We start from the raw sequence: 11,373 nt of genomic DNA, 5'->3' as shown, positions 1-11,373 counted from the left end.
TAAGGAGTGCTAACTTGTTCTGTACCCAAAGACTGCAGCAGGAGGCTGATGACTAGTAGAGGAAATGGGAGGCTGGGTGTCTCAAAAGGGAGATACTTTTCTGTCAGATATAGGGAAACTATTTTTGGGGGTGTGTAAAATTTGGTTCTTTAAACAAATGGAACTTCTCTTTCTGGGAGAACTCAGAGGTGTAGATCCTTGGTTGATATAAGATGTGTCATAACTCCATTGATTTCATTTAGGGTCTCAGAATTGGCAGGGAACTGTTCTTCATGGGAGCGGTATTTCGGGTTGAAGAGATCTGCTCTTTGAGCCGGATTCTCACTTTACCTCACCAGCTTCAATGAATCTGGCCAAGCATATGTGCAGGTGGGTGAAAGGGTGGCAATAGTATAGAGAATTATTTTTTGCAAGAATGTCTCTGTTTCAAATTTTGGGGTGCTGCTATTTGTATGAAAATTGGGGGAGGAGTCTTTCATGGAGAAGGTGGCCTCAGAGGCTCAAACTATGGAGGATATCCTCTGTTCATGGAAAAAGTAGTGGTCCTCCATTAGCATTCTCCCTTCCACTTTGTTATCCTGCTATGTGGGTAGGGCTAACAGGCTCTTAATGGGAACTAGGCACTTAACTTACAGTTAGGTCTGGAAATCTCCCCCCTAATGAATTCAGTGGGAGCTATGGATGCTCAGCAAATAGAAAATCAGATGGTTTCTAATTAGGTGTCTAAATAGGCAGCTAGAGATCCAGAATTGAAAGGTTTGCATGGTTATGTCAAGTTAAAAAAGGTAGTTTATGGCATTTAGGGAGACGTACAAGGAGACAGCTTTAAATAGATGGCATTTCAGATGTTTCCCGCCCTTCTCACTATCACTGTCATGAATATGGGTCATATTTTATGATCGTTTTCTTGTTGCAATCTTTCTCACTTGAAAGAAATATCATAGTTACTCTGCCCACTGTAAACTGTGGTAGATAGTGAGATCATGCTATATTATTAAACTTTTTAGCTCTCTGAATATCATTTCCTGGTCACTCCTTTTCTTCCTCTTAATTGACCCTGTGAAGAGGGAGGATCAAGCAAGCAAACTATAGAACTTTGTCTTTCACAGAATGCACAAGAATATTAACCACACTTCTCTTGTAACCAGAGCAAAAAATAGGAGCTTGAGTTACTTCGTGGGATGATGATTTTAGTGAGAAGTGGGAAATGGTACACACCACTCATTCCTGTTACAGCCTCACGAATGGATGCCCAGTAGTCTTGCTTCCTTCTCCTCAAATGCTGTAGCAGTTGACTAATGTCAGTGTGACTTGGTGCCATCCAATTGGCTCAGCAGAGCATTCTTCTAGTTCTCATGATTAGTTCTCACTTCCCATCATGTGCAAACCATGAAATTATCAGCAAAGTATTTGCTTGCATATGATGATTTTACATTAGGTTTCCTTCCGTTATGTTCTATGAAGTAGGCATAAAGCTACTGGATCGCTTAAGCAATATGTGTGAAGTTCATATCAGTATTTTGATCTCTCTCTGTAATATGTTAGGACAAAAGATTTATTTTGTTAAATTAACTATATTATATAGGCTTTTTAAAAAAGTAAGATGCTTGTAGCAGATGGTTTACTGAAAACTATCAAGTTTTGTGACATCCGTTCTTTCTAGAACTCATTGTAATACTAAGATATATTTTCTATTTCTTCTGCACCCATGTTTTTGCATTCATAGCAAAAAGGTAGAACACTGAATTATTCTGTCATAATGGTCATATGTACTAGAGTTGTTTGGGAATTTTCTGTTCCTACAAAAAAGTAAGTAAGTAAGTTTCCACAAAATCAAAATTTTCCAAAGGAAAGTTTCAATCTTGCTGAATATTTTTATTATTATTATTCATCAGAAAAATCTAAAATATTTAGTTTCAGGTTAGTTTGACCCAAATTGAAACATTTTGGTTTGTTGAACTGAACTGAAATATTTTGTTTTGAGTTAGCTGGATATTAAACTGCATCTGCCTGAGCTACCACAGTGCTTCATGGTAGTTGCTGTGCGGGTACTTGGTGCTTTTGTTCTCTCCTACGAGCCAGGCTCCTTCTCTGGGCTCCATTTCCCACGATACAGTGCGGCTTCCCCTCTGAACAACCGATGTAATGCATTATGGGAGTCACATGGCTACAGTGCATCATGGGAGATGAAGACTGGCCAGGGAGCCCAACCCTTAGGAAGAAATAAAGGCATGTGACACCTGAACTACAATTCTCATGAGGCATGATGGCACCATAGGTAGAATGTGGGACTGACTCCAGATAGAACATACTGATTTGGCTCAATACCCTGGAATGAAACATATGGATTTAGGTATGTTGAAACATTTTATTTTGACAGAAACTGTTGAAACAAAACATGCAACGCCTGTAAAACAAAATTTTTGGGAACTTTTCATTTAGCTACATAGAACTTTATTCTAATAATTTCCAGAGAGACACACCTTGGAAGGCTAAAATGTTACACATCAGACAGATATACTCATTTTAAGTGAATACGGCAGAATATTTGTGAAAATTATTTGCAGAAACCTGATTCTAAGAGTTATGCTCATGAACTGGGGAATCAGAAACAGGCCATGTGATCTACACGTTTTTACTGAAATCAGCTGAAATTTCTGTTATCAATGAACTGTTTGTAAACAGGTCGTTAATTATATTTGTGAAGATTATTTAGCAAACAATTTTAAATAACAAATGCATTCAAGAAAATCATGCTCTGTTCATAGGCAATTGGTGAACGGAAAAAGAGGTTACTCTAATAAGTAGTTAATTACTTCTTTGCCCGTCTTTAGCCCACAGATACACATATGCAACTGCTGCACATTTCAGTGGGAATTTCACTGTGTGCTTACATGAGGAAAGAGTTTGGCCTCATGGGCTTGATCCTGCATAGACTGCCATACCCCAAACTCCCATTAAGTCAATCGAAATTTTCAATGCACAAAAAATTCAGGACTGAGCTCTGATAGGGGGGGATTTTCAAAAGCACTCTACGTTACCTAACTGTATTGACTTCAGTGAGAGCAGAATTAGGCCAATGCTAAGTGCATTTGAAAACCCCACCTTAAGTGTATGAACCTTTATTAAAACTGTTAAATTCTCTGGATACAATGGGTCTGATCCTCGGCTGGTGTAAATTGTCATAAAAGTCTATGGAGTTGCACTGATTTATACCTGCTCTGGGGTGCTGAGAGCCATTGAACCAAACTGTAAACCCTGTATATGATGGGAACCACTTCAAGATGGGGTGCGGTAGCACCCCTAGTTTCAGCACCTATGCACCTATTGAGGATCTGACTACTTTTCTTGCCTTTGGAGAGACACAGTAGGGACCTGACAGTGTTACCCTTACTCTCATTGCTCAGCATTTACTCACCTGACCAATCCTACTGAAGACAGAGGCCTGAGATGAGGGGAGTTTCACAAGGACAGTTCATCTTGCAAGATTTCTACCACTTGGGGCTGAAATATCACAATACCAGCTCACTAGGTATGTCTGAAGGTGAACTTAAACTTAGACCTGATTCAGTCTTTAACTCAGCCCTATCCCAAACCTAATCAGAAGCATGATCCAAACACCACTTCCTCAGCCCCTCTTTAGTATAACTATGTACTGATGGCAGATCCAGCACAGAGGGGCTGACTGAGTGCTTGATTTAGAAATTTACTGTTTTGTAAGAGGTACTTGTGTGAACATCAGCGTAAGACACAGAATACCAGTCCCCTAAATATAGTACAGTTTTGTCTGAGTCATATCATTTTCACTGTGTGGGAGGGGTGTGAAGACATCCCACAGAATGGAGAAACACCGTCTTAATGTCTGTGGTTCCTTTGCCCAGTGAGATGAATTTTTTTCTAAAGTCAGAATACAGCAGAAGTAGTAAAGGTATGTTAATTGTAAGTAGACTCTAATTCTGTTGCAGCTTTCAGTGCAGGAAGTAGGCGTAGTGTTCACCATCCACTTCAAAAGCTGAAGTCAAGCCGGTCTGAAATGTATATGATGCTTGGCCAAATACTGAACTCTTTATACAGGAGGCGATATAGACATAGCTAAACATCCAATGTGAATTTGAAAGAACACTTTATTGCAAAGTTTTCCCCAGGTTTATCAATGTAACTGAAACTCATTTTGAGAGTACAAAAATGTCTTTCATTAACAGCTACCCTTGTGTTCAGTTTATCTATTTTATTGTAATATAGTTCTGCTAACGCTACATGTTTGGAATTGGTGGTCAAAAGCTATTTCTTTGGGCATGTTCCCATAATATTGCATGGCTGAAATCTCAGTCCCATTGGAGACAATGGAAGTTTTGCCATTGTCTTCAGTGGGGCCAGAATTTCATCTAAGTTTTTAAATAATTAGAGATGGGCCCAACTGACGAAGTTTGGTTTGGATTTGACCTTCTCTAGAGTTTGAAGGAGATATTTGGTGTTCTAAAAAGTAACATCTGTCTTTCTAACAACTGGATTTTGTTTTTACTCATTAGCCTTACTCTTTGAATGCAGTCAGTTTCAAAGCTAGTTCACATTATTTTGACATGAATGAACCTTGGCAACTACAATGGGAGATTTGAGATAAGGATTTGAGAAATGGGCTCCCAACAAACAAAATTTCCTCTTTTTTTAAAACACTCTCTGAGATCTAAGATCACTTTGCTTTGTCTAAGGAGAATTTAACTTGCTCTCAATAAAAATGAGGCCTACCTCCACCTCAGTACTCTTGAGCGGAGTGGGCATATTCCACATCAGCTAGAGCTAAAACATGTCTTTCTTGTAAAATATGCTTTTGATGTCAGCCACGGCAAAATGTGTAGAAAAGTCAGGGACTGATACTACAGCCCTTAAGCACATGAATCATCAGTCATTTGTCTCAGTAGGCTACTCACATAAGTAAGAGCTGCAGGATCAGGCATTTTGTGTTTAGTGCAAATGAGAGATGAACTTTGCTACCAGAGATAATCTAGTGAAATCAAAAGCTTGCTAAATGTAATGGAATGCCAAATGTAACCCAGCTCTCCTCTTGGTTCCCGTTCTGGCCTTTAATTGCCAGGAAAGATTAGGCCTGTAAACACAACATTATATCCATGGCAACTTGCAAGTCAGTGTTTAACTTTGAAGCACATTAAAAGGTGTATTTTAAAAAACACTTTTACATTTTACAGCTTAGAATAGCAATTATGATTTCTAAGTCAGGTATTTCCAGGCAGTTATTGACTGGCTGGGGTAAGGGCTTGACGCAAAACTCATTCTTTCAACACCTTGTCATTGCTAGGAAATTCTCATATGTATTATTTCTTAAATATAGCCAGTGTTTCCCATAGCAATACTGATCTGACTAGAAAAATATGGCAGGATCTAATCCAACCTAGAGGCATAGCCTGGGCAATACGCACATATCAGATTATAGCAAGAACTGTTCCACCAGTATCCATGACCCACGTGGGCTCTAGGGTCCTGCACAGGATGCAGTGTTCTTCTGCTAAGTCATCCTGATGTGAGGTTCTTGAACCCTACAGGAAGGTCCAATTTAATAACTGTTGAGTCATACTAACAGATGGCTCTTGTTAGCTACCACCAGGATGTAAAGGGCAGCAGTTGGAGTGTCTAGCTCTGGGTAGGCTGAACTAGGGTCTGGGACACAAGTTTACCAGGGAAAATCGTAGGAACAGCCAAACTTGGGGAGAAAGCTTAGAGTTGTTTGTTTTCTGAGTTACCAATAAAGCCAACTCCAGAAAATGATGATTCTCAATTATATTCACTGTATTCTGTCTAGAGTCATGTGGGCATTACATTTGCTTACGTGGTTCAAAATTGAAAGATTTGTCTGTTTAGGGATGCATATTGTGCTCATCACTGTTGTTTATGAATGCTGTTCTAAATTCAGTGGCGTAGTCAGTCATAAGCATGGAAATGAGGCTGTTCTTCAGCTAGGTTTGGCTGCTCGTGTAGAGGTCCTTGAAGATCAGAAATGAAGCCTCGAAGTTGCCCCTCTTTAATGGAGCGGTGGAGTGAAGGAAGAAGTGCACTGCTGTGATATACTCTCAATGCTCTGTTTCGCTGCCTAAACAAGTAGCTGCATTCTGAACCAATTAGAGCTCTCTGAATGTCAGTTTTTTCATTTCTAGGTACAGAGCAATGATTCAGCCTGGAGATTATGAATGGATAGTGGATCACTATGACTACCTGTGAATCCAACAGGGTGAGTGATGGTGGAAGAGTATTTTTTTTGTAGCCACAGCTATCTATATCCTGAAGCAATGTGGAGACAGTGGACTGGCTGGATGATCTGAGGACAGATGGTCATGATAGAGGGCACTGTTATGATGGAGACAAGCCCTTTGAAGTGTATACCTATTCCTTTCAGCCTGTCCCAGTTACTCTTTCTCAAGGTGCTGCTATTTGAGTGATTTGGAGAGCTGGGAAATGATACAAGACATGCTTGATGTAAAGGGTTTTGTCACCCATGTATAGCTGACATTTGAGGCCATTTCATCTTACACTCTCCCCTAGCAGCTTCATGTGGATGTTAACCAAGGTAGAAGAAAGGATGGATCCCTACAGTGTCCCATAGGAGACAGCTCTAAGAAGTAGTTGCTCATGATAGCATTCTGGATTTGGCCTAAGGAAAAGGACTGGAGCTATCTTAGTCTATCCCTTTAATTCCTGCTACATCCCTAATGTGGGATAGTAGCTTTTCAATATGAATGGCATCAGAAGTTGTGGAGATATCCAGCAGTATGAGTGTGGATCCATACCCCTCTTCCAAGGACAAGTGGAGGTCACTTATCAGCATAACCTGAAACCTGACTTGGCTAGTTCCCTCTGATACCAGCAGTGGACATAGTGACCTGGAGGGGAGAGTCTAATGTGAAGCAGAGGGACTAACGCAGAAGTTGTATAATATCATTTTCCCTGTGTGAAAACGTGGAAATTCAGCTACTATGATGTCACTCTTTCTTGGTAGTGCTGTGCTCCTTTACCTGATGAGGAATAGATAGGGTGAGATCTAGAAGGGGCTTGGCCTCTTTTATTTACTGGAGGATGGGTTCAGTATCTCCAGCTGCTCTGCTTCTAGACTGTTCCCTTGCTGGTGAGGGTCTAGAGAGTATGTAACAGGGCCAGATCAGAAGAGATCCCTTGGAGCCTGATGCTGTAGTCATTATGCACACACAGCTTCCGTTGACTTTGGTGGAACTTGTGCTCCTAAGTAACTCGGGTGCTTTTGAAATTTCCACCCTTTAAGCTTAATAGCTTAAAGTTAGGCACCTATTTTTTTGGGAGGGTGGGGGTGGGGAAAAAGACCTTATTTATGAGAAGTGACTCGAAAGATCTGTGCCAGATATCTTCTTGTGAAACTCCGTTGGGTAAACATCCCTGTTGTGTTATGATGCCCCAATAGGTGGAGCTTTGGTATGTTATGGGGACATTCACTCCTGCACAGAGGGCCAGCTCAAGCTTGTTTAATATTTAAGCTCTGAGAATGTATTGATTTTGTGCTAGCCCTTTGCAAAGCAGTGAATTTCACCCTTAGAGCTCAGGAATGCAAAATTTCTTCTTGTGACAGTTTGATCGTCTCATTAGGCCTGATTGCACGGATCTTCCCACTTTGATGGTGAAAGGTGAAGGGAGTGGGGAGGTGGCTGGTGTCGAAATGGTGTAATGACCTTCACTATAGAGAGCAGTAGTAGCAGTAAATACAAAAGGGATTCTTTGCTGAGGCTGCTGGTCACACACTGATCCAGCATCTTCCTGGCTCTCTAGCTCACAGACTGATGAACACAATTTCTGTTAAACAGTGTTGCCACACCGGGTCTCTTCTACAGTCTTCCTCTGATTGTGAAACACTCTGTTGTGGGTCTGCTGAGGCGTGCTACCAGAAAGGCTCTTGGTGCTTGTGTGGAGGGACAGGAACTCAAAGTGGATGACCTTGATGTCTGATGGATCTCCCATGATCTGAGAGGACCTCAGGCCCAGACCAGCAGTATTTGGGGGGCCTTCTGTTTGTTCTGGTGGAAGAAACTCTGAGGGGAATCTCATGGGGTTTTCCTCCCTGCACTCCAAGTGCCTTCTGGTAGTTTGCTCTGTGGTGGCTGGCCCCATTGAGAGGCTGTTTATACAGTAGAGAACCTACAGTATATTATCTTGAATTTATTGGTGATGACTATCAATATTTAACTGTGAGTGTCAGAGGTAACAGCTAGAATAACCTTTAGGCTGTTTACTCAAAACAGTAACATGTCAGCCTCCAGCTTCCTGAGAGGGGCCATCATTTGGCAAGGACTAAGAAGAGCAAGTATCTTGATATGGAAATTAATGTGGGAGTGAGCATGATTGAAAACACATAGCATTGTGTAGAAGGTAATATTAATATATCTCTAACCTTTATACTACATATATGGAAGTAATATCAATCTGCATATTTGTACAAAATTTGAGAATTCAGCAAGGTGGGGGTGGGGAGGAAGTGTTTTGTTTTATCTAAAAAAACAAAAACAGACAAACAACAGAAAACCCTTTTGGGCAACCCTGATGTATTTGATTGGAGTAAAACTCTTCCTGAAGTGTTAGGCTCTGAAAATTTGTGCTGCATGTCACTCCAAAGGTAATTTTTCTAAGCTTTGTAGTGCGGTTTTATATTTAATCTATGACCCTCTACTTCACTAGATACTTAGGTCAAGATTTTTAAAAAGAGGTTAGACTTCTAAATTCCTGTCTAGGTTTCCAAAAACATTTCCCATTGAAGTCAATGGGAGCTGCTCGATGCCCAGCACTTCTGAAAACCAGGACACTAACTTAGGAGCATTATGTTAAGCTCTTATTTAAAAAAAAAAACTTGTCCCTAAGTGATCACTATATTCATAATTGAAGGCAGACTAATTCATGGTTTAGTTGTAGATTTGTTGAAATTTTGTAAATGTACAAGAATAAATAAAATTAGAACTCTTTAATTTCTAAAATCTAACATGTATTTACCTGTATTTACCTCCTTTCTAGTTAAGAAGTTGCCCTTGTTTTATTTACCTGTCTGTACATGAAGTTCAAAATAGCAGCAGAGACCAGTCCATTTTATGTACTTACTGGAGAATTCTTTAATTTGTTGGCACAAGGCTTCATTCCTAGAAGGGTTTAATAAAATACCTCACCTGATATGTATGTCACAAGCAAAGGAAAAAGTTTAAAAGGTAGTGTTATTCCCTGCAAGATAGACAGATTTTGTGTACTCTACCTAATAGACTGGTGCAGCTTCATTGAAAAAAAAATGCTTGTTGACTTTTGAAAGTGTTTCTTCTGTAACTTTGGAGTCATTTTGATCTGTCATGTACATGTGTATTGTGACATCTTAAAAAAAAAGGGGGGGGGGAAGAAAAGTACATTTGTAATTAGAGCTGGTTGGAAATTATTTCCCTTCCATGTGGAAAATTTAAAATGTTCATGAACAGATATGAACGGAAACCCCTTCTCATCAGAAAGGTCATGGCCATGCCCTATGAGAGATGTCAATGGAGTACTTCGTGTGCCTAGTCCTCTTTATGGGCTGTGTTCCGTGGTTGGACTACACGTTCTAGGGTGCACCATGGTCTCCCCTGTCATTCATCAGGGGAAGCCCTAGCTGTAGTACATTACAGAAAATGAAACCCAGCGGCGGAGCATAGCTCAGAGAGGAAAAGGGGGGTCGGAGACACCTGAATTACAGCTCTTGTGGGGTATCACAGCAACATTTTTCACATACAATTTTTAGCTTTTTGGCTAAAAACATTTTAGTTTTCAGGAGGTTTGGTTTTTCAAAAAGCGAAGTCAATATTTTCCACAGAAAGCAGACGCGGGGAAGGGGTGTGTAAAAAAACAAAACAAAACATTTTTATTGAAAGCCCAATTTTTCATAGAAAAACAGTTCAACCTATTTCAGCCAGACTGATTTGTAATCCATTGCATTTTAGTAATTCCAGAACAGGCTTTACAGTTTTCGATATGCATTTTTTTAGTTGACGAACAGTGTCCTATGTAGGCACAATTACTACATAAATGGCACACTCCTGAGAAGCCACTTGTTATGAAACCATGATTCTTCAGCTCCAAAAACCCGGGTCTCTAATTATTGAGCAAAAGGAGAACTACTTGAGCTGACTGCAGTAGCAGGGCCTTGTCCTCTCTATAGGGCCAATCACCAAAGTGCAACATCAGTCACTCTCTCTCTCACACACACACAACCCTCCCTGCTCATGAAGAGGGGAGGAGTGTACCAAAATTGAGTGAGTGGAGTTGCGACTGGTGCACGGGGGTCACAATGCCACTCAAGTTTGGATTGTTGCAAAGCCACCACCCTGAGATGAAGGCCCTGTGTAAGTGCACCAAGTGTACCTTGGTTAATCTGGGCCTGCTCCTTGGGAGCTGTCGGTTTTGTCTGGAAAGGCCATGCACCGCTGTAGCGCACTATAAACCAATTTTTTATGTGGATCATTATCCATTGGAACTAAACTAAGGGTAAAATTTTCAAAAGCAAGCCTAAATCCCATTTCAGAAGTGAGTCTAGAGCCTATTTCCCATTAACTTTCCATGAGACTTAGACTCCTAAGTCACTTAAGCACTTCTGAAAATTTTACCCTGAGACCAAACATTTGCCAACTGGTGGTAATCCTTGATCAGTCATGATTGGATTGCACACAGATCCTAAACCCCATGCACACGGTGAAAAGCCATGCACACAAGAATTTGCACAGAAGCACAAAAATTTGCACAGAAGAAATTTTTTGCGCACACGGCCTGTCAAAAATTTGCACAGAAGACATTTTTTGCGCACACAGCCTGTCAAAAATTTGTACAGAAGAAATTTTTTGTGCACACGGCCTGTCAAAAATTAGAGGGAACATTGGTTACATGTGTGCTGCAGTGTATTGCTGGAGTGGGGCTTTTAACAGCACTCATTTTGTTCCTCAGACTGCCCTAAAGATACGTTTTCTGTATTCTGAAATGATGTGGCAGAAAGCAAAAAAGAATCCTCTGACTCATTAGGAAATAAACACAGGCATAATTACCATCTCCATTTCAGTCCATTCAATCTATTCTCCAGTCATGGGAAAATGTTCATGAAAAAGTTGATGTCTGGCTCTGTGATGCTTCTGAGAGAAGCTAGTTTTATAAAAAAAAATTGCAGAAGAAAAAACCAAGCCTGACTCTATATGTTACGTTAGACAAAATGGATGAAATTTATGACACCCTACTCATCAAATTCTGACCTTGATTTGACCCCACTGGCTTTTTACTGTTTGTTCCAAAGATTTGGTGCCACTTTTCCTCGGTGGGGCACTTCATTTTGAGAGTTAGATAGAGATC

General features: G+C 40.4%; 1 long non-coding RNA gene across 1 annotated transcript; it reads left to right on the top strand.

The window, feature by feature from the left end:
• Positions 1 to 258: 258 nt before the first annotated feature.
• LOC311523697 lies at positions 259 to 6,401 on the top strand. The gene is made up of 3 exons (XR_014712407.1): positions 259 to 369; positions 3,408 to 3,532; positions 6,168 to 6,401. It is a non-coding gene; the product is annotated as an uncharacterized lncRNA (long non-coding RNA).
• The last annotated feature ends 4,972 nt before the right edge of the window (positions 6,402 to 11,373 follow it).

Source organism: Lepidochelys olivacea, assembly GCF_965140295.1.
Source record: "Lepidochelys olivacea isolate rLepOli2 genome assembly, chromosome: 7".
Taxonomy (NCBI): Eukaryota; Metazoa; Chordata; order Testudines; family Cheloniidae; genus Lepidochelys; species Lepidochelys olivacea.
This window is presented reverse-complemented; position numbering and strand designations above follow the sequence as displayed.